Genomic DNA, 27,375 nt, shown 5'->3' with positions numbered 1-27,375 from the left:
CCCTGCCCTGAAGCGCAGGAAAACCAAGATGAAAGCTGCCCTGACAATTGAGAAGCAAGTGGCAATAACCCTGTGGAAGCTTGCAATGCCTGACTGCTACCGGTCAGTTGGGAATCAATTTGGAGTGGGGAAATCTACTGTGGGGACTGCTGTGATTCAAATAGCCAATGCAATCACTGAGCTGCTGCTATCAAGGGTAATGACTCTGGGAAATGTGCAGGTCATAGTGGATGGCTTTGCTGCAATGGGATTCCCTAACTGTGGTGGGGCGATAGATGGAACACATATCCCTATCTTGGCACCGGACCACCTTGTCAGCCAGTACATAAACTGTAAGGGGTACTTCTCAATGGTGCTGCAAGCTGTTAGGGGGCTTATTCCTTTACCCACTCACTTCCCTGGTCCTTCTCACATGAACAGAGAGCAACAGTACCCAAAGTCCAAAGGTGCAAACAATTCAATGTTCATTGGGGTGAACTTTCAGCAAGCATGATTCCGGTTTCCTTCCTTAGTGTCCCCCTTCCCAGTTATGACACCGTAGAGCCTTACCTGTGTCCCTGTTCCCATTTCCCCCCCTTAGCAAAACATGATTCCAATTTTCCCACCCCCATTCCCTGTTCCCATTCCCCCCCTTACTTTCTGATTTACTGCAGACTATATAGTAAAACTTGAGTTTTGCTTAGCTATACCATAACCTATTATTTTACTGAAATTTAACTAACCAATTCTAACATATTGTAACATGATTATTTAACTAATTATATCCCACCACCTTAATTAGTTTACACCCAGCAAAATTAATTATACAGCAGACAGAAACAATTACAGAACCAGACAGAAAAGGAGTACTTGTGGCACCTTAGAGACTAACAAATTTATTTGAGCATAAGCTTTCGTGAGCTACAGCTCACTTCATCGGATGCATTCAGTGGAAAATACAGTGGGGAGAGTTATATACATAGAGAACATGAAACAATGCGTGTTACCATACACACTGTAACGAGAGTGATCACTTAAGGTGAGCTATTACCTGCAGGAAGGGGGTGGGGAGAACCTTTTGTAGTGATAATCAAGGTGGGCCATTTCCAGCAGTTGACAAGAACTTCTGAGGAGCAGTGGAGGGTGGGAAATAAACATGGGGAAATGGTTTTACTTTGTGTAATGACCCATCCACTCCCAGTCTCTATTCAAGCCTAAGTTAATTGTATCCAGTTTGCAAATTAATTCCAATTCAGCAGTCTCTCGTTGGAGTCTGTTTTTGAAGTTTTTTTGTTGAAGAATTGCCACTTTTAGGTCTGTAAGCGAGTGACCAAAGAGATTGAAGTGTTCTGCAACTGGTTTTTGAATGTTATAATTCTTGACATCTGATTTGTGTCCATTTATTCTTTTACATAGAGACTGTCCAGTTTGACCAATGTACATGGCAGAGGGGCATTGCTGGCACATGATGGCATATATCACATTGGTAGATGTGCAGGTGAACGAGCCTCTGATAGTGTGGCTGATGTGATTAGGCCCTATGATGGTGTCCCCTGAATAGATATGTGGACACAGTTGGCAATGGGCTTTGTTGCAAGGATAGGTTCCTGGGTTAGTGGTTCTGTTGTGTGGTGTGTGGTTGCTGGTGAGTATTTGCTTCAGGTTGGGGGCTGTCGGTAAGCAAGGACTTGCCTGTCTCCCAAGATCTGTGAGAGTGATGGGTCGTCCTTCAGGATTGGTTGTAGATCCTTGATGATGCATTGGAGAGGTTTTAATTGGTGGCTAAAGGTGATGGCTAGTGGCGTTCTGTTATTTTCTTTGTTGGGCCTGTCCTGTAGTAGGTGACTTCTGGGTACTCTTCTGGCTCTGTCAATCTGTTTCTTCACTTCCGTAGGTGGGTATTGTAGTTGTAAGAATGCTTGATAGAGATCTTGTAAGTGTTTGTCTCTGAGGGGTTGGAGCAAATGCGGTTGTATCGTAGAGCTTGGCTGTAGACAATGGATCATGTGGTGTGGTCAGGGTGAAAGCTGGAGGCATGTAGGTAGGAATAGCGGTCAGTAGGTTTCCAGTATAGGGTGGTGTTTATGTGACCATCGCTTATTAGCACCATAGTGTCCAGCAAGTGGATCTCTTGTGTGGACTGGTCCAGGCTGAGGTTGATGGTGGGATGGAAATTGTTGAAATCGTGGTGGAATTCCTCAAGGGCTTCTTTTCCATGGGTCCAGATGATGAAGATATCAATGTAGCACAAGTAGAGTAGGGGCATTTGGGGACGAGAGCTGAGGAAGCGTTGTTCTAAGTCAGCCATAAAAATTTTGGCATACTGTGGGGCCGTGCGGGTACCCATGGCAGTGCCGCTGATTTGAAGGTATACATTGTCCCCAAATGTGAAATAGTTATGGGTGAAGACAAAGTCACAAAGTTCAGCCACCAGGTTTGCCATGACATTATCGGGGATAGTGTTCCTGACAGCTTGTAGTCCATCTTTATGTGGAATGTTGGTGTAGAGGGCTTCTACATCCATACTGGCCAGGAGGGTGTTTTCAGGCAGATCACCGATGGATTGTAGTTTCCTCAGGAAGTCAGTGGTGTCTCGAAGATAGCTGGGAGTGCTGGTAGCGTAGGGCCTGAGGAGGGAGTCTACATAGCCAGACAATCCTGCTGTCAGGGTGCTAATGCCTGAGATGATGGGGTGTCCAGGATTTCCAGGTTTATGGATCTTGGGTAGCTGATAGAATACCTCAAGTTGGAGTTCCAGGGGTGTGTCTGTGCAGATTTGTTCTTGTGCTTTTTCAGGGAGTTTCTTGAGCAAATGGTGTAGTTTCTTTTGGTAACCCTCAGGGGGATCAGAGGGTAATGGCTTGTAGAAAGTGGTGTTGGAGAGTTGCCGAGCAGCCTCTTGTTCATATTCCGCCCTATTCATGATGACGACAGCACCTCCTTTGTCAGCCTTTTGATTATGATGTCAGAGTTGTTTCTGAGGCTGCAGATGGCATTGTGTTCTGCACGGCTGAGGTTGTGGGGCAAGTGATGCTGCTTTTCCACAATTTCAGCTCGTGCACATTGGCGGAAGCACTCTATGTAGAAGTCCAGTCTGTTGTTTCGACCTTCAGGAGGAGTCCACCCAGAATCCTTCTTTTTTGCATCCAATGAAGTGAGCTGTAGCTCACGAAAGCTAATGCTCAAATAAATTTGTTAGTCTCTAAGGTGCCACAAGTACTCCTTTTCTTTTTGCGAATACAGACTAACACGGCTGCTACTCTAGAACCAGACAGAGATTATACAGAGAAACAATAAGGAAGTGGGGACTACAATGATAGAACAACACAGAAATAAGGATTTCACATCCCAGCTATTGATAAGTAAGTTCTTGCCAAACAGGATGCTATCAAACTAACTTTCCTTTTACATTTTTCTAGGCACTTCCCTTTCTCTGAAGGTAATAGGCATTATCAGAACAAAATTGTATTCCTGACAGCCCAATAGCACCTTATTTCAGTGTAACTAGTTTGAAATGTAAAGATGTGACCATTCGCTTCCCAGCTTATGGCTGCCTCTGCTGCTTTGCCAGAAATCTTAGCCTAAAAACAGGGACTTAGACTGTCACAGAAAAAAAAGGCCCTTACACCAGCAAACAGTAATTTTAATTCTTTCTTTTATACTTCTATAACTAGCTAAGTAATAAAAATACACCTAAATTCTTAAAGCCTTTACAAACAGGCCTGAATATCTATATCCTATCACAAGCACCGGTGGATCACAAGAGACGTTTCACCAACATCAACGTGGGATGGCCGGGAAAGGTGCATGACACTCGCATCTTTAGGAACTCCAGGCTGTTAGAGCAGCTGCAAGAAGGGACTTACTTCCCAGACCAGGAAATTACTGTTGGGGATGTTGAAATGCCAACAGTTATCCTTGGGGACCCAGCCTATCACTTGCTCCCATGGCTCATGAAGCCATACACAGACAGCCTGAACAGCAGCAAGGAGCAGTTCAACTATATGCTGATCAAGTGCAGAATGGTGGTAGAATGCGCCTTTGGATGTTTAAAAGCTTGCTGGCGCTGTTTGCCGACTAGGTTAGACCTCAGTGCAACCAATATTCCCATTGTTATTACTGCTTGCTGTGTGCTCCATAATAGCTGTGTGAGTAAGGGAGAGACATTTATGGGGTTGGAGGTTGAGGCAAATCGCCTGGCTGCCAATTTTGAACAGCGAGACACCAGGATGATTAGAAGAGCACAGGTAGGCGCGCTGCGCGTCAGAGAGGCTTTGAAAACCAGTTTCATGAGTGGCCAGGCTACGGTGTGACAGCTATGTGTGTTTCTCCTTGCTGCAAACCCGCCCCCTATGTTGATTTTAATTCCCTGTAAGCCAACCACCCTCCCCCCTTCGATCACAGCTGGCAAAGGAAATAAAGTCACTATTGTTTTGAAACCATGCATTCTTTCTTTATTAATTAAAAAAGGGGCGATAATTGATAAGGTAGCCTGGGTGGGGTAGGGTGGGGTGGGGGAGGAGGGAAGGACAAGGGCACATTGCTTACTGTAGCCACACTACAAATCAAAACTGTTTGAATGACAGCCTTCTGTTGTTTGCGCAATCCTCTGGAGTGGAGTGGCTGGGTGCCCGGAGCCTCCCCCTGCCCGCGTTCTTGGGCATCTGGGTGAGAAGGATATGGAACTTGGGGAGGAGGGCAAGCGGTTGTACAGTGGATGCAGTGGCGATCTGTGCTCTTGTTGGCTTTCCTGCAGCTCCACCAGACTCCTGAGCATGTCCGTTTGCTCCCCCATTAGCCTCAGCATTGCATCCTGCCTCTTCTCATCGTGCTCACTTAATGCTTTCCTGGACTCTGCCACGGAATGCCTCCTTGCATTCAGCTGTGCCCTATCAGTGCGGGAGGACTGCATGAGTTCAGAAAACATGTCACTGTAAGTGCTTTTTTTTTTGCCTTTTAATCTGCAATAAGATCAGGGATGGAGATGATGGGGGGGCATAGAAACATTTGCACCTGCAGGGGGATAAAAAGGGAGAGTAAAATTTAAGATGATACATTTCTGAGAACAAAAGGGAGACTCTTTCACAGTGAATCAAGCAATTCACAGCAGACAGCAACATGTGTTTTAGGTACAAGGTCGCATTTTGCCTTTTATATTGAGCGCCTGCCGGTATGGTGACACATCACACATGACTGGGCAACAGAATTTGGTTTCCAGGCAGCCATGGTAAGCCAAAGGGTATGTGGGTTTGGCTTCTAATGCCTTCATAACATGTGGGAATGGTTTCAAACTGCAGTGCCCTCCTTTTCCATAGCAAGCAATGCCGGTTAGGTTTGCCATTTAAAAGCAGGGGCTGCGGTTTTCAGGTGGATGTGAAGCACCCACCCCCCCCACCCCTTTGCGTGGCTATTTGGGATGATCTCTTCACCCCTCCATCCGCCGCGTGGCTGTGGGATGATCCCTTTTAGCCAAGCGCAAACAGCCCAGCATGAACGGGTCCTTTTACTGTTCCCTTACAAAAATTCTCGTTTCAACCAGGTGACCATGAATGATATCATTCTCCTGAGGCTAACACAGAAAGATAAAGACCGAATGTTGCTTGAATGTGACCAAAACCCAGGACCATTTGCTGCCATGCTTTGTGCTGTAGTGATTCCAGACTACTTGCTACTGTCTTGGTGTGGTAAAGTGTCCTACCGTGGAGGATGAAATAAGGCAGCCCTCCCCAGAAACCTTCTGCAAAGGCTTTCAGAGTACCTCCAGGAGAACTTCATGAAGATGTCCGTGGAGGATTCCCTCTCCATCCCCAGACACGTTAACAGACTTTTCCTGTAGCTGTACTGGCCACTAATGCATCCCAAGTCTTCAGGGCAAATCAAACATTAAACTATTGCTTTAAACCCTGTACTGTAGTTACAAATGTGCACTCACCAGAGATGCCTTCTCCTGCTTCAGGGTCGGGGATCCCGTCTTGGGAAGGTATTGGCACCAGGGTGATGAAAAGTTCCTGGCTGCTGGGGAGAACCGACTCACTGCTTGCCTACTGCTCATTCTCCTCCTCCTCCTCCTCCTCCTCATCCACAAAATCCTCCTCCGTGTTGCATGAGACTCCCCCCTTACAGGTGTCCACAGACAGTGGTGGGGTAGTTGTAGAGTCCCCCCCTAGAATGCCATGCAGCTGATCATAGAAGCGGCATGTCTGGGGCTCTGATTCAGAGTGACCATTTGCCTCCTTTGTCTTTTGGTAGGCTTGCCTGAGCTCCTTGACTTTCATGTGGCACTGCTGTGTGTCCCTGTTGTAGCCTCTGTCCATCATGCCCTGTGTGATTTTGGCATATATATTAGCATTTCTTCTTTTTGATTGGAGTTCTGCCTGCACAGATTCTTCTCCCCATACAGCAATCAGATCCAGTGTCTCCCTTTCAGTCCATGCTGGAGCTCGTTTGCAATTCTGTGGGGACTGCGTGGTCACCTGTGCTGCTGAGCTCGCCAAGCTGACCAAACAGGAAATGAAATTCAAAATTTCCCGGGGCTTTTCCTGTGTACCTGGCTAGTGCATCGGAGTTGAAAGTTCTGTCTAGAGCAGTCACATTGGAGCACTCTGGGATAGCTCCTGGAGGCCAGTAACGTCGATTTGTGTCTGCACTATCCCAAATTCGACCCAATAAGGTCGATTTTAGTGCTACTCCCCTCACCGGGGAGGAGTACAGAAGTCAATTTTAAGAGCCCTTTAGGTCAACGGAACGGGATTGCTTGTGTAGACTCATTCATTAAAAAATCAACCTAACACGGCTAAATTCAACCTAACCCTGTAGTGTAGATCAGGGCTAAGTGTGTGTGATAATAATAATTATTGTTCCTTTGGGGCAAATTCAGACATTTCAGAGGGCCCCTAACACAGCAGCTCTACTATTTGAGTGGCAGAAGCAGTACCAACGTACCAGGGCTTTACACAGGGCATGTACTCCTGCCCAGGCCTACTATTGCTGCTCAGTGTAGCAGCTCTTTACAAGTATGACTGGAGGTTTGTGTCTGTCTGATCATCCAGTCCTTTTCCCTGGTTTGAATGGAGGTGCAATGGCTGCAGAGGCTACTCCTGACATAACAGTTACAGAGTAGTTCTGCTACACCTCTCTGTATTCTGAGGTAGAATTCTTCCCTCACCCCCTGCAGAGCTCCCTGACAGACCACCCAAATTATTTAGGCTCAGAGCAGAGATTTTATGGGGTGGGGAGGGAGAGTGGCTGGAGTGCAGTGAGCTCCAGTTGATCCACAGCTGGTGCAAGTGAAAGAAGTCTCCTAGGCTGGAGCAGAGAACCTGGGAGCAGTATCCAGTTGTGGTATCTCAACAATCATAACCCTACTATTTAACCTGCATTTCTAAGAACTGGTCACCTAATTAAACCTATTGCCTTTGAAAGACGGGCATAAAAAAGTCCCCCACTTAATTTTCTCTTTGTTTCTTAATAATGAATGATAGGATGACACAAAACATGGGAAAGACCCACTAAGTCATTAAATCCATCCTGCTGCTTGGACTGGATAAAAAACCCCAATAAAAGGCACATCAGATATTACACTGTGATAAGAAGAGATTTAACATTTTTTTAATTAGAGCTAATGTTAAAAGTATATAGTACACAGATTAAAGAAAGAGTATCTATACATCTGGGTATAATGCTTAAATTATCCAAAAGTACAAAGGTTGGTTTAAAAGTCATACAATATATACAGTAAATAATCAGCAATAATAGATTCATAAATTTAATGATACAGTTTAGATATTAGAATCCAAATATTTGGGTACATCACTCACGAAAAGTTATACAGAGAGTTGGTTGTAGAAAGAAAATATAGCAATGAGTGTAGATTGTCCCTCAGTAATTGAGAATTTAGGATAGGTTGTTCCTTAGAAAATACAATGCATCAAGGAAGTATTTCAGTTACTTTCCTGACTTTGCTTCTCATCGGCATTCCAGGTATTGCCAGTGTCTGGTGGTGTTCTAGATAGATGTCCCTCTACCACCTGATGACGTCCGACACCATGAGTTGCTGCATCAGCCAAGTGTAGAGCTGACCAATTCTGCATTCTCACAACGCTTGTTACTAGAGTCCCATGCACCCAGGGCTCCGACAGTCAGCACTTGAGTTTGAACCTGGTAACCCCTAGCTCTCACAGTGTTGGCTACAGGGGCGTATTTCTCCAGCTTTCGAAAGCAGGCATCATGGAAGGGCGGGGTCTTGTTTTCAAAGGGAACTGTGACATCCACCATGACAAACTTCTGTTCCTCATTGGTGACGACGATGTCCGGTTGCAGTTGGCTGTCCGTTCCAGGAATGGCAGAGTTCGTGGTCATCTTCCCTACAGGTGGTGGGATAGCTCTGACTAGGCGATCTTGGATGTCATTGTGGTGCAGGTGACAGATTCTGGAATGGGGCTTCCAGCTACACAAGATGTGGGTTAGCATCTCATCATCATAGCCGCACTTCCTGCATCTGTTGTCCTGATTTCCGTGGCGTATGGCTCCATTCAGCTGGACACAGTTGAGCCAGGTCCTGTGGATGAACCTCCAATCAGCAAATCGGGTGAAGCTGCCCCCAAGGAGGAAGTCACCTTGGAGGTCTTGCCCTAGTCTGGCTTCCGGCTACTCTTGATTTTAGCCAAAACACAATATCCATGAGTAACTGACAGCCATGCTGAAAGAGGAAAATGATCAGGGAAATCACAGGATATGCAAGTCAATTGCCAATATATTGTTGAAAAGTGCAGGAATTCCCCACATCCTCACATCCCATTTAAAGTTGAGGTCAAACTAGGTAGGATAGAAGCAGAAGAATAAGACTGTTTTGAAAATTTTGCATTTCTCCTAACTAAAGGGCAGCTTCTGTGTCTGCCGAAGACCTGCTGATAGCAGAGCACGTGTAGTTCCACTGTCCGAGAGGGCAGAGCCGAGGTGGGGCATATTTCAGGAGGCTGCACCAAGGATGGATGTCTTCGATGGGGTTCTCAGGTTTATTGTGTGTCTCTGCCATCCAGTGCACAGAGATCACAGGGGAGTGAGGCAGAGACTGGGCTGGAAGTTCTTCTGCTACTCAAGCATACCCATCCCCCTTCTCGTCTCTTGTGAAGAGTCATGTTAGGACTGCTGGAGCTACTGCCGCGTCCATGGAGAAACAGCAGCACTGAACAGCTCCACAGCCCCTCCAAAGCCTTAAGGGGAGCATTTCCCATCCCTCCCACATCCGCCTATTCCCCGGTGAATATTTGCAGCTCCCAGCTCAGTTGCTGGAGTCTGGAGCAGGTGGTTGCATTTGGGCCTAACAGCCAAAGCAGGTAGCCCAGAAACAAGTTTTAATACTAAAAAGAGGACATATAAAGCAAGCAGGGAAGGATTTGATAGCTTAAAAGCCGAATTGATTTTACAAGGTAGAATACATTTTTGAATTTAAAGGTAACTATAATGAGGGGATATTCACAAAGGAAATGCAACATCCGGAAGTCATTTTTACAAGGTTAGTTCCCCACCCCCACTACAGAAAACAGAGCACAGTAATAATACTACTTACAATATTATAATGGATATTCCTGTGTTATTCTAAAGAGCTTTAAAGGATGAAATCTGATCTCCTGGGGAAAGGTATATTAAGATTGCCAAACAGACTGTGCCTTGACTATGGAAAGTAGCATTTTCCGTTATACCTCCCTATTTTGTTAAAAGTACAAAATATTCTACCTATATTCCAGCCAAAGTGCTAGATTTAAGGCAGTAATTGTCCACTGGGCTTGTGCAATCTACTGTGTAGTTCCTAGGGCATGCCTAGCAAATATGAGATTGTCTTTTGCAGCCAGAGAATAGGCACTTGTCCAGGGGCTTTAAAACTTTTTCTTAGTATGTGCATGTGAGAGGAAGTAAAGAGAGGATAATGCAAAGACTTCCTTGTGAACCAATTCCCCTCTCATTTGCAATCACATGAACCATCTCGCCTCTCTTTCTTGACTATGTAATATCCCTGTGGCAACTACAGCATTTGCTTAAGGGGAAAAGTAAAATTAAAAGGCCTATTTAGCTGGAGAAACCGCTATAATGTGACCACCAGGTCTCTATGGCTGACAGTTTAAGGTTCACGGCACTAGTCTAAAGATAGAGAGGCAGTCGTGAGAGTCTGCTCCAAAGTAGGAGATAGTTGGTTGCCAGAGAGAAATGGGCAAATGAGAATTGTGCGTGTTTAGTAGAAAAGTGGGCGGTTGGGCTGGGTGGAACTGATACTGTAAAATTGGTGTGTGAGGACTGCAGAGCAGTAGTTTTCAGTCCTTCACAAACTAAATGCTGGCCTCTCTTCTTTCTAGTCTATTACTGCTATGGAATTGTTATGACTGTTGTCTATGTACCTTGACATTTCTAAGGAGTCTTTCTGTCTCTGGGCTGGTCTGTTACAGAGCCTTGGCCAGCATAGCTATGCTGGCAGAGCCCCCCGACAGAAGGAGTTCTGCCAGCATAGCTACATCCACTTCCCCGAATGACATTAGCTATACTGACAAAAGACCTCTTCTAGCTGCGTAGTTGTGTCTACACTGGGGATAGCTGAATCCTCCATTACTATGCGGGATGTGGAGACTTCATATTTGTCCTTTCCAGTTTATTTGTTTTCCTTAATTTAAAATACAAGTCACTCGGATAAGAAGTGAAGGTTGTTCTTGGTGTCTGGAAAAGCATATAACAATGATAAAGATCCAGAGGAAAGACTGGCAGGTAGGTTATGGGCAAGAATAGCCCGTGGAGTGGAGCAGCAAAAAAAAATGGATCTCTAACTATATGGGGGATCATTTCTTTAATAAGCTTAATATTTTATATTATCTCATGTTTAAGAATCAGCATTTTTGACGCAGTCAGGTAAAATAGACAGAGGGATAACGGGAGAGTTATGTCCGATGGAAATAAATTTGGGTGTAAAAATAATGGGCCTACAGAGTAGTGGAGACCTGTTAAGCAGTATGGGCTCAAAATGCCTCTGAAACAAGTAATATGGAATTAATTCTTCTATCTGCCATGCTCCCTGTTCTCTCTCTTTCACACACATACATTTTAGCTGATCGTTGTAAATCATCCTTTATCCGCTAGCTCTGTTTTATCTTCGCTATATTCTAGTGAAGCAGTAAAATTAAGTGCTGGTGCTGGGGTCCTGGTATTTGAAAGGTTCCCGTGAGCTCCTTCTTCTGCTCACAAGCAGCTCTGGAAAGTGGGTCAAACTTTCCGATTTACAGAGTTGTTGCTGTTGCAATTATTGTTTTAAAGAATTCAGTATCAAGTGTTGTCTCTATAATTGTTCCTTAATTTTCCTCTGATGCATTTGAGATCAGATCTTTGTATGAAAGATTGAGTAAAGGGCAAGTGAAGCTCCATTGTATGAAATGCTTGAATCAAATAGTACATATAAAAAAAATTTTTCCAGCTACAACTGACTCAAGAAGCTTCAGCTTAGAGATGTATGGGTAGAAAATGGCCCAATAGTAGAACATAAGAATGGTCATACTGGGTCAGACCAAAGGTCCATCTAGCCCAGTCTTCCAACAGTGGCCAATGCCAGGTGCTTTGGGGGGATGAACAGAACAGGTAATCATCAAGTGACCATCCCCTGTCGCCCATTCCCAGCTTCTGGCAAACAGAAGCTAGGGACACTTCAGAGCATGGTTTTGCATTCCGGCTAATAGCCATTTATGGACCTATTCTCTGTGAACATATCTAGTTCTTTTTTGAACCCTGTTATAGCCTTGGCCTTCACAACATCCTCTGGCAAAGAGTTCCACAGGTTGACTGTGCATTGCGTGAAGAAATACCTCCTTTTGTTTGTTTTAAACCTGCTGCCTATTAATTTCATTGGGTGGCCCCTACTTCTTGTGTTATGAGAAGGAGTAAACAACACTTCCTTATTTACTTTCTCCACACCAGTCATGATTTTATAGACCTCTATATTGTCAGGAACAAAACAATATTACCCACTTGGTTTCATTGGATGCTGGATGGTAACTGCTATTTTGTCTACAATATATAAGTCAGGTGTTCAGGATCCTTTTTAAATACCAGCAGTATTGCCAAACTCAAGTAACTGCCATCATTAGTCAGGCCTCAAAAATTATGAGATTGGCTAAAAATAATAGGTTTTTAAAAAAATAATAAAAGCTGGGTCTTTTCATTTGAATTCTGGTTTTCAGCCTTTAGGGTGCGCTCAGATGAAGTTTTCAAGCTTTTTTCCACTGCCATAAGAACTAGAAACTTACTTAAAAAAGAAAGAAAGAAAGAAAGAAAGAAAGAAAGAAAGAAAGCTGAGATTCTTACCTAGAGCTGGTGCCTTAAGTAAAACACAAAATATCACAAGACCTGTGATAAAATTACGAGACCTGGTAACACTGTAGGCTTGATTGCTCCCTCCTGTGGGAAAATGAGAGGGAAGAGCTATTAAAGGTGGGAAGATCCCTCCATATTCTGCTCACAATTTTCTTCAAATCATTTCATGAGAGGTCCACGGTTTGCTCTCTTCAGGGTCAGTCCCCATCATCAGAGTGGACAGTGGTGTCACCCCCAAACTCATACTTACATGTCAGCTCATCAGCTCAAAGAAAGGCCCATTCCCCTCTCTGGCCAGTGATGTTCTAATGAAGATGAGCTGCCACAACTTCCCCAGCCTCTCCTCATGAGGAAGGGGCAGTGGAAGAGAGAATCTAGCATCAGACTGCATCCCTTCTCAACAGGATTTCTGTGTGGGGAAGAAGAACAAGGCATGTTTCCAAATCTCCCTTCTTTCACTGGCTGGCACCCTTGTAAGTTGTAGATTCCCAGCCTTACAGAGGAACTTCCACAGGGTCCTGGGAAGGGCAGATCAGCACATTGAATCATTTCATTTGTGCTTTTAGTTCACTTTTTTTATGCTTCATGCTTGTAAAGCTTGACTCCTCGCAGGTTCTTGGAAAGTGAACACAAAGTTCACAGACATGGTCAAACTAAAATTCAGTTTCAAATGTAATGAATATTTCTGAATCTTCCCCCCCACACACACACTGTTTATTTAGCCCTAAACTAGACCTCATGGAATCAAAAAACATTACTAAAAGGGGAATTTTTCAAAGGTCATTTAAGAGCTAACTCAAAATTCAGGAAGACACTTATAACAAGTCTCTTCTCCCCAAACAGTAAGTAAATTCATTTATTAAAGCAGTGATTCTGAAAAATATTTGGGGGTCATAATAGATTATCACCTGAATATGAGATCCCAATGTGATGTTGTGGCCAAAAGAGCCAATGTGATCCTGGGATGCATAAACAGGGGCATTTCCAGTAGGAGTAGAGAGGTTATGCCACCTCTGTGTTTGTCGTTGTTACGACTGCTGCTGGAACACCGTGTCTAGTTCTGGTGTCTTCAATTCAAGAAGGATGCTGATATGTGGGAAATAAATATTTGATAACGGGCTCTTCAATCTAGCAGAGGAAGGTATAACACAATCCAATGACTGGAAGTTGAAGCTAGACAAATTCAGACTGGAAATAAGGTGTACATTTTTAATAGTGAGGATAATTAACCACTGGAACAATTTACCAAGGGTTTGGGTGGATTCTCTGTTACTGACCATTTTTAAATCAAGATTGGATGTTTTACTAAACGATCTGCTCTAGGAATTATTTTCTGGAAATTCTGTGGCCTGTGTTAGGGAGGAGGCCAGATTGAATGATCATAATGGTCCCTTCTGGCCTTGGAATCTATGAATGGAAGTACCACTTAAAGAGATAGAGGAGAATATACTCTGAGACTATGACTTGAGATAGTGATTACTCCTGAAGCAAATTGGGTAGGTAAAATCCAGGAGCTAACTGCAAGCTTCTAAAATATCACATTTTTATGAGGGTCCAATTACTCGACTGGTTCATGCAAAGTCCACAGAAAATGTTTTGCAGCTGTATGTTTATACCTTTGTTTTCACTATCTGATGGCAAATCAACTAACAATTGACATTCTCTAACACGAAACAGTGCAGTGCATAAGTAACTGTGGAACTCACTGCTGGTGAGTATTATTGAAGCAAATAGCTTAATGCAAGTCAAAAAAGGATTTGTATGGATATGTACAGCATCTGCAGTTACATAAGGGAGCACTATATTATTGCAAGGGATATGAGTTTTTATGCTTCAGGGCAAAACCTGGTTGGGCCAAGATGAAATTTCTCCCTGTGGTTTAGAACTGTGCAGATGAGTGTATTATTGGGGCCTTCTTCTGATCACCCCCTGATGCAGGCAGGAGCAAATGTCTAGGGAGTTACAAAGTGTAAAATAGGTCTGAGATAAGAATCAGGTCCTTAGACCCCAAGTCATCACAGCACCTAATTGTGCACTCAAGTCTGTTCCTATTCAGCAAATTACTTAGGTGCTAATTCGGGAACACATTTAAGTCCATGCTTAGCTTTAATGAGCTTAATTCCTATCGAGAGACTTAAGCTTGTACCTAAAGTTCAGCACATGGTTAAGTGCTATCCTGAACTGGGACCTTAAGCAAATGCTTAAATTTCATGGAAGTCACGAATTTCTTTGTCGTGAAGGCTAAAGTAAAGCCTTAAGCACCTGTTTAAAGTTAATCATGTGCGTAAGTGTCTTGCTAATTTGGGGTCATCATTTGTATACCTTTCCACAAAGTATCGGGCATTAGCTGCTACCAGAAATAGGATATTAGAGTATACGGGCCATTGGTCTGCTTTGCTATAAAAACTCCTATGCTGTTAAGAGAACTGGTCCATTGCAAACTTAGGCAGTGTAGTGTTTAATGTAAGTTTACCAATAGAACTGTGAGCTGCCTGAGTACAGAGTCGGATAGTTATGGAGAATGTGTTTGTAGCTTTAACAATGTAAAACATGGAATTATGTGAAGACGGTTCATTTTTACCTTTCTGGAGACTTGGGAGTGAAACCTAATGAAGGTCACAAATAAGACAGGAAATAGTCAAGGCTGGCAGCTCCTGTTACATTTAAGAACATGAAGGAAGAGAGAGACAACTCACAAATTCTAAAGGAATATTTAGACTCTGCTCAGCTTGACTCATTAAAAATGTTTATTTGCAAGCTTTCCATTAAAAAAAAATGGGTTTTAAACTACTTAAATAGATTTTACATTTGAAAATAAGAAACAAGTCCCAGATTAACCTGTTGCTTATACAGTAGGCTAGGCATTATCCTATATGTTTTCATTATGCCTTGAAAGATTGCTATATGGTGATTATATCTGAGGTCTTAAGTCAGACATACATTTTTCAAAAAACCTGCAACATAGCAAAATTTAATGTTTGTATAAATCATGAGCTATGCATTTTTGAGCAGTGTAGTAATATATTGGATGAAGGATCAGAATATATTATTTTTACTTTTTTTTCAAAACAAATAATTTTTTCCTCATTGTAGGATTTTCTTTAAGCAAAACTTTAATATATTAAAGATGCACTAAACTAATTTTGTGACTTTGCAGCTGATTATTTTGCTATGTGTATGCCTCATAAGCATGAAATATTATCGTTGCAGGGGAAAAAATTGAATTTTCCCTATCTGGAAACATTTAGCAGTTTATACAGAAGCTGATTTTAAAAAATGTTACGTGTAGCATGTTGGATGGAGCTGTTATTAAAAACCTAATACCAGTGTAACATCAGTACAGGTAACCGTGTGACGGAGGGGGTGTTTCAGCCCAAGGAAATGGTATTAAATTCAGTGTCTGCCCATTTGGAGGAAAGAATCAGGATTTAGAGGGCTTCTCCTCAATGTATCAGGGCAATGTCACACAACAGCAAACAGCAAGCAATAATGGAGTTAATCAGAAAAAAAATCATAGCTGCCAAGATGTTAAGAATATAATGCACGGTATAAATTAAGATGCTATGTTAAGATACCTTTTGAATTCTGTTAATGTCCAAAATAATGAATTTAGCAGCCCAGGTCTAATGGTAAGGCCCTAAATATGTTTCTAGCAGAGCTCAGCTGAAAAATGTGCTCAGCTGAACTGTGGACATTTTGTCCGAGCCTCAGTGCTGGAATTTTATTTTACCATTTCTAAAAGAGGTGACAGCAAAATATGTATAGGATATACATTCTATACCTGTATACACACATATATCCAGTATGTATATATCCAGTATACATCTGCCCTACTCCAACTCTGGGCTCTCCTTTGCCCACACAATTGTGTAGGCTAAGGGCTGCCTCTGTCACATTTCTCTGATGACCCTGGGCCTGATTCTAATTCACATCAGTGTAAATCAAGAGTAGTACTACTAAAGTCAGTGGAGTCCTACTGGTGAAAAGCCAGTGTTAGTGAGAGCAGAAACACTTCCAGTGACACTTCTCACTCATTGCAGGAGGCCTATTCATCATACCTTCTCTTAGAGCATGTCTACACTACAAATGGAGGTGTGACTGGAGTGCGAGTAAGTATACTCACTCCAGCTTTAGTCTAGCTGGTGCGGGTAACAGTGGTAGAGAGGACATGGTTGTGTGGGTTTCAGCGCGGGCTAGTTGCCCCAGTACCAGCCCATGAGGGACTCTGGGTATGTATTTGGGTTGCTGGCTCATGCCTGAGGTCTGTACTTCACTACTGTTGTTAACAATGCTAGTTAGTTTAAAACTAGCATAAGTATGTCTACCCATGCTACAATTACACATTCATTTATGGTGTAGACATATCCTTAGTTTAGAATCACATGTCGGGCAGGGCGGCACTAAGAGGGGCTTGCAGGGGCTATAGCCACCCCAAAATTTGCCTTAGCCATCCCATAGCAGCGGCCACTCTCCAGCCACCAAGCTCTGAAGGCAGAAAGTGGTGGCTGCTGGCCCAATGCCCAGCTCCAACAGCAGCAGAGATGTAAGCCAGAGCGCTGCCCAGTGCAGGTGGAGGGTCCAGGGCTCCCCACAGTGGCCTGGACTGACCCACTCTGACCCAGGCTCCTGGGCCCTGTCCCCCATGGTCACTGCTTCCCGATGGTTCTGCTGGCATCACAGCCAGGTCCCCCTGCTCAGGCAGCTCTTACTGGCTGTGATCAGCCAGAGCCCCACATTGCCTGACTCCAGCTTCTGGCCTCTGACCTGGCCAGGGGGTGGGACCACGGAGGGGGTGGAGCCTCATGGCAAGGAGGGGCACAGCCTCCCCCCCAGTTTTCTGTCTGGTCTACTTCAGACTCCCCCGCCCCCCGATGTTGGGCTCTTCCCTCTGGTTGAACTTGCTTTGCCACTGGCTGCGCAAAAGTTTTCTGCCTACCAAATAATGTTTGCAGTGTTGTAGCTGTGTTGGTCCCAGGCTATGAGAGAGACAAGGTGAGTGAGGTAATATCTTTTATTGGACCATTTTCTGTTGGTGAAAGAGACAGATGTTTGAGCTCCACAGAGCTCTTCTTTCACCAATAGATCTTGGTCCAATAAAAGATATTAACTCATCCACATGGTCTCTACCAGATAATGGTGACAACTAGATGATTGCTAATAAGTAAAAGCATGTCTAGAAATAACCTTTCTCACTCCCAGAACAGCAACTCCACAGTTAGCAATTATAATCCTGGGACATTGGACTCACCGCCAATAGGGAAATTTGCACTGATATAATTAATTTACGACAGTAAATCTCATGTGTGTTGCATGTCTACATTAGGGTTTTGCCTGGGTGTAGCTCCATGGATGCAGCCATCCCAGTACAAATTTCTCCAATGGAAACAGTTCCTAAGGGGCTAGATTTAATTTATGCAAGGGATCCTGAAGTTATACATAATCTGATCCATTAAAAATAATCTCTAATAAAGTATTCAAATAACATTAACCCAGCACTGCTAAGTCTTTTAAGAAATGCACATATGTCCACTGCAGGACTGAATAGCTAGACTAGATAAATATATAAATAAATACATTGGGCGTGATGCTTCTCTCACTTGTACTGGAGTGAATCAAAGAGAATCGACATGACATTTTCTTTACTCTCTTGATTACAGGACTAGGCATGGTTCTCTTGTTACATACAGTGGCATAAATCCACTGCAGTTAGTGGAGTTACCAATGTAAAAGAGATGAGAATAAGGGCCTTGAATATATGAGATCAGAGTTGGGTGAATAATGTGATGTAGACACGCTGTGTTGAATATCTTCTCAATCTTAACATGATCTTGAAGAAAGGGGTCAATACATCTGTTTTTCTAATGTTTTGGTGTGACATCACATCGTGTCTTCCTTATAACTCTCTATTTGGAGACATTTTGTCCCCACAATAACCTATAACTTCCTAGGGAAGTTGTGGCAGCTCCTTCACTGGAGGTTTCAAGGAGAGGCTGGATAGCCATCTGTCTTGGATGGTTTAGACACAACAAATTCTTCATCTTGGCAGTGGGTTAGACTAGATGACCCTTGCGGTCCCTTCTAACCGTATGGTTCTATGATTCTATGATTGCAGGGACCTGGATTAACACAGCCTGATTCACCTTTTTCTTGGACCTTTCCCAGTCCTTTACACTGGTGTAAAGTGAGTGTAAAGCTCTATCACCAATTATTAATAGGGGGGAAGTCTGATTTGGTAGGACCACTCTGTGCCCACTTTGTATGGGCGTAAATGATGAAGCAGAGCCTGTGTCAATGGTGTTACTCCTGAAACCAGTGGGCTGACACCTGCCTAAAGCTGGTATAACAGTGGTGAATCAGGCCCACAGATTCTAACTCCAGACCTTACAAAATCATGCAATAATGAGAGTGGAAATTCCCAAGCTAACAATCTCATAATAAAACATCATGCTATTAGGCTCATGTGGCAAGATGAAACCCTGAGAGCTATCACAGGGAACAGAGATCAGTGGAGAAATATCATCAGTGATGAAGTATTAGGTCTTTGTGGCATGCCCTTCCCTGCCCCCGCCCAGGATTTGTGCAAATCTAAAATGAAGAAGTAATTTCAAGAAATCTCTGGGCTAAAATGATTCTCTGAGTATCACTTTGGAAAAGGAGATGAAAGTGCCCATGCATACTCTTGTGGGGTCACTTTTGAAAGCCAGCAAGTCAAACTGTAAAGGATTAGATTTTCTGAAAGTAAAAGGAGAGCGTTTAAGAATATATGTTGATTGAATTATCCTTCTTCAAGTGACATTTAGACATTAGCCTTGAGACTGAAACACACTCAAATATCTACCGTCCTTAAAGGCCACTAACATTTTATATCAGCAGATGGGTTAGGAACAGTGAGAATATGAGCAGCAATGTGTATCTGTCTGTATACAGTTGAAAACTGTAAAAACTTGCCAGTTGCCTTAGATACCTAAGCAAGCGTTTGCTGTTAGATAACATCAGTATTTGGGGCATTCAAGGCATTTCCTATTGAGTACAGAGACATACAAATAAATATTGTCAATACTGAGGTAACTGATCTATTTAGTTTAGGTAAAACTGGCACATTTTTAAATGTTCACAAGTACATATGTGTAATCTAAATGGTTTTTCAGATAAATCTCAAAAATTCACAAAGAAGCAATCACAGTTTTAACTCCGTACAAGAAACAAATACTATTTCTTTGGTTACTTTTAATATTGGGCATTTTCTGAACCACAAGGGGTTTTGCACAGCTGTTGTAGAAATTGTGAGTTCTGAGTGAAAACTAAAACAATAACAATAATAATAATAATAAAAGAACTTCCTCAAAAAAGCCTTCACTAGAAAAAGAAAATCTTTTTTTGAGGTTTCAAAAAGTGTCATGAATTTCCCGGCTTACCTCACACATTATTTTACTTTTTTTTTTTTTTAAACCTCTGCATTTTCTGGTTCTGGATAAGACCCCACAAGATAGGGTCGTAATATAGCAAGAATGTTAAGGCTTGTCCACACAAAGACTTAATGTGCAGCAAGCTGCAATGGAAATCTACAGCAAACTAGTCTGTCTTGCACTAACTACTGTGTGGACTTGCTGCTGAGCACTAAAAGTTCTGTAGTGCTCTTTGATCTACTGCTACAGACCTTTTAGTGCAGAGTAGCTGGGTCCACATGACAATTTAGTGCACAGCAGGCCAATTCACTGTGAATTTACTCCACAGCTAGCTGCTTGCTGACTTGCTGTATAAAGAAGTCCTAAGACAAAATGTTAATAGTGTTGGGCCAGATCCTCAACTACTGTAAATCAATGTAGCAAATCCATTGAAGTGAGCGGAGCTATATCAATTTGTGGCTAGATTTGCCCCATTAATTCCCTTTTTTTTTTTTTTTTTAGTGCCAAAAGCATGAATGGCACGTGGAGCAAAAATGCAGCAAGGGTGTTGCTTTCCTCCTTCTATTTCTGGGTCTTCCAGCCTGAGGAAGTAACAGAAGGCTCTCACATACATTAAAAAAAAAAAAAAGCCTTTTCTCATGAAATTTCCATTCCAATTTTGCAGACTCAGGAGATCTGGATAGTTCAGATAAGCTTCAGATAAGCATCTTAACTTTTAAGATCAAACCTTGAACTCTGAATTGTTTGTGGTTCTCCCCATGACTAGGAGAAAACTGTTTAGCCAAGAAGGGTGGTGTAGTGGTATGATACACCTGGGGAAATATCACTTCAGTGCCTCTGCAGATTCATTTTATTTCAAGGTGGAGTGCTTGCCATATGGCTGCTTTGTTTCCAGTGAATATAAGGGATTGAATCAATTGCCCTCTGATGATATGGGCACACTGAACGGACATACATCATTTGCTGAGCCCGGGACTTCTGGGTTGTGTGGAGGGGAGGAGGGCAAACAACCCTATGGATAAATCATTCTTGTTTGGCTTACAGAACTATGGGCTGAAGTCTGAGGTGCTAAGCCAGATCAGTGTAGCGGTTTTAACACCCTCGCATATGGATATTTTTCCTCATTTGGAAATTGCCCATTGATAAATGTGTGTGGCAGCCAAGAACAGTTAGGTCACACAATGAAGAGACCCTCAGAGGTTAAGGTCATTGGCAAGATATCATGGATAAGGCTGTAATACAGCTGGATACGCATTACTTATCCAATGACAATTAATAGATGGCTTTTTCACCATTAGTTTTCATAGCCTTAATAGAAAGAAAAGGGGGGGAAATGTATCCTGCAGACGGGTTCTGTTACACCTTGAAGAATTTTAAATTTAAGATATTAAGGGCCAGAAACAGAACTGGTCGAAAATAGTGATTTCAGTCCTGAGGGAAATTCCACTATTGCAACATTTATTTATGTCTCAAATCAGGTCAAAAAGCTAAAATATCAAAACTTATCACAGAATGGCCACAGTTCTTCCTTATGGGCCAGGCTCCAAGCCTGAACTATATCACCCATGATGCACCATGGCAGCTCAGACAGATATGTGTGATAGGTAAGAAGGAGGTGAAGCTGTCAGGGAGATGTATTCTAAAACTGGCCAGGTCCTGACATAAATAAGATAAGCTGAGAATTGCCATAGGTGGCCAGAGTCCCCAGTGCTTCCTCCCATCGATATGTACATACCCGTCGGAGAAAGTTGGTGTAGGAGCTGTCTCTGCTGTCCCCTCCATCATAGGACTTCTAAGCTAGACAACTGTGGACAGAACTGGAGTTAAGAATCTGGGTGTAAATCTCAACGACCACACATCAGCACTTCGGTCAAGCTTTGTATTTAGATCTGAGGAGAGCTATGCAAATCTTTCCCAACAAAACCTGAAACCAGGGACAACTTGACTGTTTTTGCCTTTATTGCAAACACCAAATATAGGCCATGTTTGCAAGGTTCACCAATTTTGCAAGAGAATAGTGCCAAATTCCAAGCAAACATGATTGACTTTTGGGTATCAGTGAGTGATTTATTGTCTGAGGTGGAAGCCTGGTTTCATGTAATTTTATCTAACTAGAGATGACCCAAGACCTAAATCTGGATTTAGATTCTGAAATTCCCCTTGCCTGTTCCAACATTTGGGGGATTTCACATCCAGAGTTTGGTTTGGTCCATTCTAAAGATAGGGACCATTTGTAAAATTCATAGGCTCAGAAACGTGCTGGAAAAAGAGCTTTTAAATCATTCAATCCATTTCTGTGTCTATGCAGGATTGTTCCCTACAGTACATTTTCTAAAAAGAAGTTCAATATGTAATATTTCTGAGCCATTATTAATTCCATCCCTCTTCTTTATTAATGGCCATTGTTTCCTTACTGTGCCTTTTTCTCTTGATATCCCTGTAAAAGCCCTTCCTATTTCTCTCAACTTCTCTGCCTTATTCCTTAGTCTTAGTACACTTTTCTTTGGTTTTCATTGTACCATGTATTTGTGACACAAACAACTGCAGCACAGAAGCATAGGGCAGGGAGGCTGGAGGTTAGAGTAGTTGGAGACAGGTGAGGCTTTTTGCACCTGGAGAGGGGTAGGAGGCTGTTTGGGATTGTGTGAAAAACACATCTAAAAATGATCAGGAATTAAATAGTTAATAATGTTGACATTTAAACTGTCATCATTAGGTTTCAGAGTTACTAAGATGAATAGGGTGGTTTATCATTTCCAAAGCTTTCTGTAGTCTCAGGAATGCAGCATTGCATCCAGTGTCACTTGCAAATTCTCTTTAAAACAATGGACTGTTTTTTAAAAATGAGGGCTTAGGTTCTGGATCACAAGAATAACATTTTGCGGCAAATTCAATTGCTGCAGACTTTCAGAACACACAAGTCCCTACTTGTGGTATATTAAGAATCCTCCATTATTGAATACTTGTGAATTTCAATATTTCTTCATATCGCTCCTTTTACTTTAGATTCTCTAATGCTCTAAATTCTGCTTTCCTGAAACCTGATATCCTTTTACTGTTACTCCTGGACAGACAAAACAGGCCGTTGTAGAACTACAGAAGTGCCATAGCATGCCATATATGGTAGGTTAAAAACTTTCCATCAAAACTGTTCTTTGACTGAGAATTGGTTTTTCGACTAAATGATTTTTTTTAAGTGCCTGCTTTCTGTAAATAATCTGAAGTTTTCATCAAAAGAGAGAAAACCACAAAGATCTGGGGTTTCAGACAAAAAGTTGCTCTTGTTTTTAATGAAAAATAAAAAATTTCATCAGGAAAAACAAACAAAATATTTTTGACAAGCTCTAATGACATAGTTCAGGCAAAATTTCCTATAACAAACTGTGACCTAGAGCTGGGCAAAACTTTTTGGCCAAAACTTTTTTGAGCTGAAAAAAAGCTGACTTGGGTCAACAAATATGTTTTGTGAATTTGGATTGATTTTGTCAAATTGTTTCAATCAAAACAAAAACAAACAAAAAAAAAGGAAAAAAAACCCGGAAATGTAAAAATGAAATGTTTTGATTTTTCAGACTAGAGTCGTGAGGGGCTTTAGTCTCCAGTCACAAAATCAAAGAGTAGATGTCTCTCTTATATAGTAGCCCCATGGTTTGAGCCCTTAACTGGGATGTGGAAGACGTGTGTTAGAATCCCTGCTCTTCATCAGGGACTTGACACCAAGTCTCTCTTTCCTCCCATAGGAGTGCCCTAACCACCAGGCTATTGGGTGGAGGGCTGCCTCAGTCTCTCCCGTTGAAGCCAGGCCACTTTCTTGAAAATACCTGTAACTGGGCCAGAAAGAGAATGACTCTGCAGCCTAGCATTCCAGAGCAGGGATTGAACACTGGTCTCCCACATCCCCAATGAGTGCCCTGACCATTGGGTATTGGGGAAACCAGCTTCTTCCTCAGTTTTGTGAAACTAGCCTTTGATTTCCTCTGCTCCTAATTTTTTAAGAAAAGGTTTAAAATGCCAAGAAACTAAATGAAATATTTTATTTTTTGTTCAACCTCAAAGGAAATTTTTCTGACCTTTTCAATTGGCTGAAAATTCTGAGAAAAATTGGTTTCAGTTCAACCTGAAATCATATTTCTTTTTTTTTTCCCCTAATGTGGCAATGAACTGAAATATCAGTTAATGGCACAGCTCTCCTGTGAACCGATTTCTCACTATGTTGAATTCAAGTTCCAAGGTCGTTTGTACTTTACACTTTCTCATTCAGTTCCTCCATATTAGGAAGAAGTAGATCATGAATGTCACCGCTCTTCTAAACAGGTTTATTATGTGCTTTTAAAAACCTGAAGTGCTTGTCAGAAATCCACTAAGAGTAACAGAGACTTTACTGCAGAAGTCTGATGTAGAATTTGCTCATTTGGGCTGAATAAAAAGATGGATTAGTTAAGAGGGTGAAAGGGGGGGCTGGGTTCTGAGTGTTAATTGCATCCCTAATAAAATCATCTAGTTAAACTGTCTGCTTTGTGGTACAGCACCATGGTGAAGGAATTTCTAAAGGCAGCCCGCTACATTGATTGTGCTGCTAGACAATTAATTGAAATGAGAAAAACAACCAAAAAAAGAATTCTGAAATACTAGATTTTCAGCTGTTCTTCATTACACCAATTTGTGGAGATTAATTCAACAGATAGAATTAAACGCTTTTCCCAGGGTGCTGAGTGTTTTTGCTCTCCTTTAGCAGTAGGTTCTGTGTGCAGCTGACTCCTTTGTGTACCCACACATCTCCTGAGCAGCGAGGAGGAATACCTTGAGCTAGAGAGAGATCAAGCAAATATAATATACAAAACAAATTATTTTTCACCATTTACAGCCTGGCTGTAAAAAGAAAGTGTTTCTGTTATCTCTTCTTTCAGATTTTTGTGGTGGTGGTGGTTAGTTTTTTTCTTCCTATGGGTATATATCTGTCCTGTGAGTATATATCCTCCGGAGATAATTTAGCTTTGTGTTTTATTTTTTGTAAGCATGGGATCATTCTTATAGCTTTTGTGTTTATCCCATTGTTAATATTGCATTGGTGCCTCTTGCCTAAAATTGCTAATATTCTGCTATCGATTTGTCTCCTTCACTTCTGGCATTAGTTACAAATTACAACTTTCTCTTCCTTAAAAGTTTTTTAATGTGATTGATTACTGCATGCCCTGATTGTTCCCATGATCCGAGGCTTGATTCAATCCCATGAATGAGGAGGTTTTTATAGCATACGCACCAGTGCTAGGGCATTCATGGAAATGAGGACCCTGGGCTCCAATGGGAGTTTTGCCGGAGCAAAGAATGAAGAGTTGGGCTCCATAATATCTCCACCCAGAAGCTATAATGTCTTGAAACACCCATGTAATTATGTTGTATTGGTTTTATATGCAGGGGTCTAAGCTACATCTAAATCCGTAATTCTGCGATGAGCTTTTTTGCAGGTGGACCCCTGAACCCATTGGCTTCGAAGGAGCTCCGTACAGGTGCAGGTGTCTGTTCATGCAGAATTCACTGAAGTACTAGGCCCTTAGACTGTAAACTCTTTGGGGACCATGATTTTGTGTTTATAGAAAAGGGGCCAATGGTGCTACCGCAATATAAATAATAATAAACAAGAATACGGAACATGGAGAAAAGGGAAGATATAGGGATTCTATTACAGATAAGGGATCCTGTGAAGACCTTTCCCCAAAAATATAATTAGATTTTCATGTAAGTAAATGAACCCTCTATGAACTTGACAGTTAAACCTGTGTAGCTAAGAGTATTCAGCTTGCTTCTAATCTCAAATACATTGGCTGTGACAAACACACTGTGCATGTGCCATAGCCAGTTTTATCAGATGAGTGGTGATGTGCAAGCACCTGGGCATTTGAGATTATGATTAGGCTCAGCTGTGATCGTGGGAGGAGTCTGTGATAGTGGGAATGAATCTATTGTTGTTGCTTTAACGCCGTCCAAATTAGGATGGAAATTATGAGTTTGTAAACTGTACAGGTTGAAGGAGATTTGTTACTGAAACTCACTGTAATTCTTGTGGTTTGAAAAAATTCTGACAAAACCACTGGTCAGTTATATCCTACTTTTTCATGTATCACCACAAAATACTGAATTTCTGATTATGAGCTTCAAAATTTACACCCATCTCTTGAGCCCGGTGCAGATACAAAAATTTTGATCTGCATCCAATCTGCGTCCACGATAATTAACTTGTATCTGACCTACGATCTGTACTCCACCTTTGATATGTATCCACATGTGCACCCACACCAACACCATCTAGGGCAGTGGTTCTCAACTGGGGGTCCATGCCCCCCCCAGTTTCAGGGGGACCACAGGGCTCCATGGGGCTGAAGCCCCAAGTTCTGGCACCCCCATGTGGGGCTGAAGCCCTGTGCTCTGGTGCCCCCCTGTGGGTCTGAAGCCCCGAGCTCCAGCACCCCCAATGATCGCTGAAGTCCTGAACCCTAGCACCCCAAGCAGGGCTAAAGCCCAGAGTTCTGAGCCTGGGTTGTTTCCTCTCCCCGCCACTGCCCCCCCCCCCCCGCAGGGCTCTGGGCTTCAGTCCCACCAGGCCCCTGAAAAAGGCTTGCAGCCCCCCAGGGGGCTGAGGATCCTCACTGAGAACTGCTGCATCCAATCCGCAAAGATGGGAAACAATACAACCACATCCTCATCCACGGATGCACATATCCGCAGATATAAAGCGAATAGCTGTGCATTTCCAGGGCTCAACCCATCACCTCTTCCTGTTACAAGTGCACAAATCAATTCTCTGAATTTTGAAAATAACTATGACAATGATAGTTTCCTGATTTCCACTAGGTTTGAATATGACTTCACAACTCTGTCTGCATGCATGTATGTGAATAAGAGTGAAAGAAATGAAAGAAAACATCTAAGAAAAGTAGGAGCTTACATTTTGTCAGGTAATTCCTGCTGCCTGCCTTTGGGACTGGACTAACACATTTTGCCTAATTTTAAACCCACTCAGCTTTGTAGGTTAGAAAGTTAAACACACGTTACTGGACCCGTCTTCTCTTTAGAGAGACAGTGGAATAAAAAAATGGAAGAAGATTTCAGAGACTGAGAACTAGTATTCTGAGCCAAAAAAAAATTGTTTGAGATGTTTGCAAAAATTTCTACTTTAAAAAGTTCACCCATTTCTATTTCAGAGTACATAATATGTACATCAGTGGGATTTTGCCTGTTGAGAACATAATCATCTGTGCCATAGTGGAACATACATATATTATTACTGTGTATAGTATTAGGGCCTGTCTACACTTAAAAAGCTGCAGCGGTCCCATTGTAGCGCTTTAGGGAAGACGCTACTACACCGGTGGGAGAGCTTCTCCCATCACCGTAATTAATCCATCTCTGTGAAAGGTGGTTGCTATGTGGACAGGAGAAGCCTGCTATCAACATAGCGCTGTCCACACCTGGGGTTAGGTTGCTAAAACTATGTTGCTCAGAGGTTTGAAAAAGTTTGTAGCGTACACCTGGCCTTATTATTTATTATTAGTATTACCATAGCACCTAGGAACCCTAGTCATAGACCAGGACCCCATTGGGCTAGGCACTGTACAAATAGAGAAGAAAAAGACAGTTCCTGTCCCAG

The sequence above is a fragment of the Chelonia mydas genome, chromosome 1, assembly GCF_015237465.2.
Source record: "Chelonia mydas isolate rCheMyd1 chromosome 1, rCheMyd1.pri.v2, whole genome shotgun sequence".
NCBI classification, from domain to species: Eukaryota; Metazoa; Chordata; order Testudines; family Cheloniidae; genus Chelonia; species Chelonia mydas.
The sequence above is the reverse complement of the archived record's forward strand: the minus strand, read 5'-3'. Positions refer to the sequence as shown.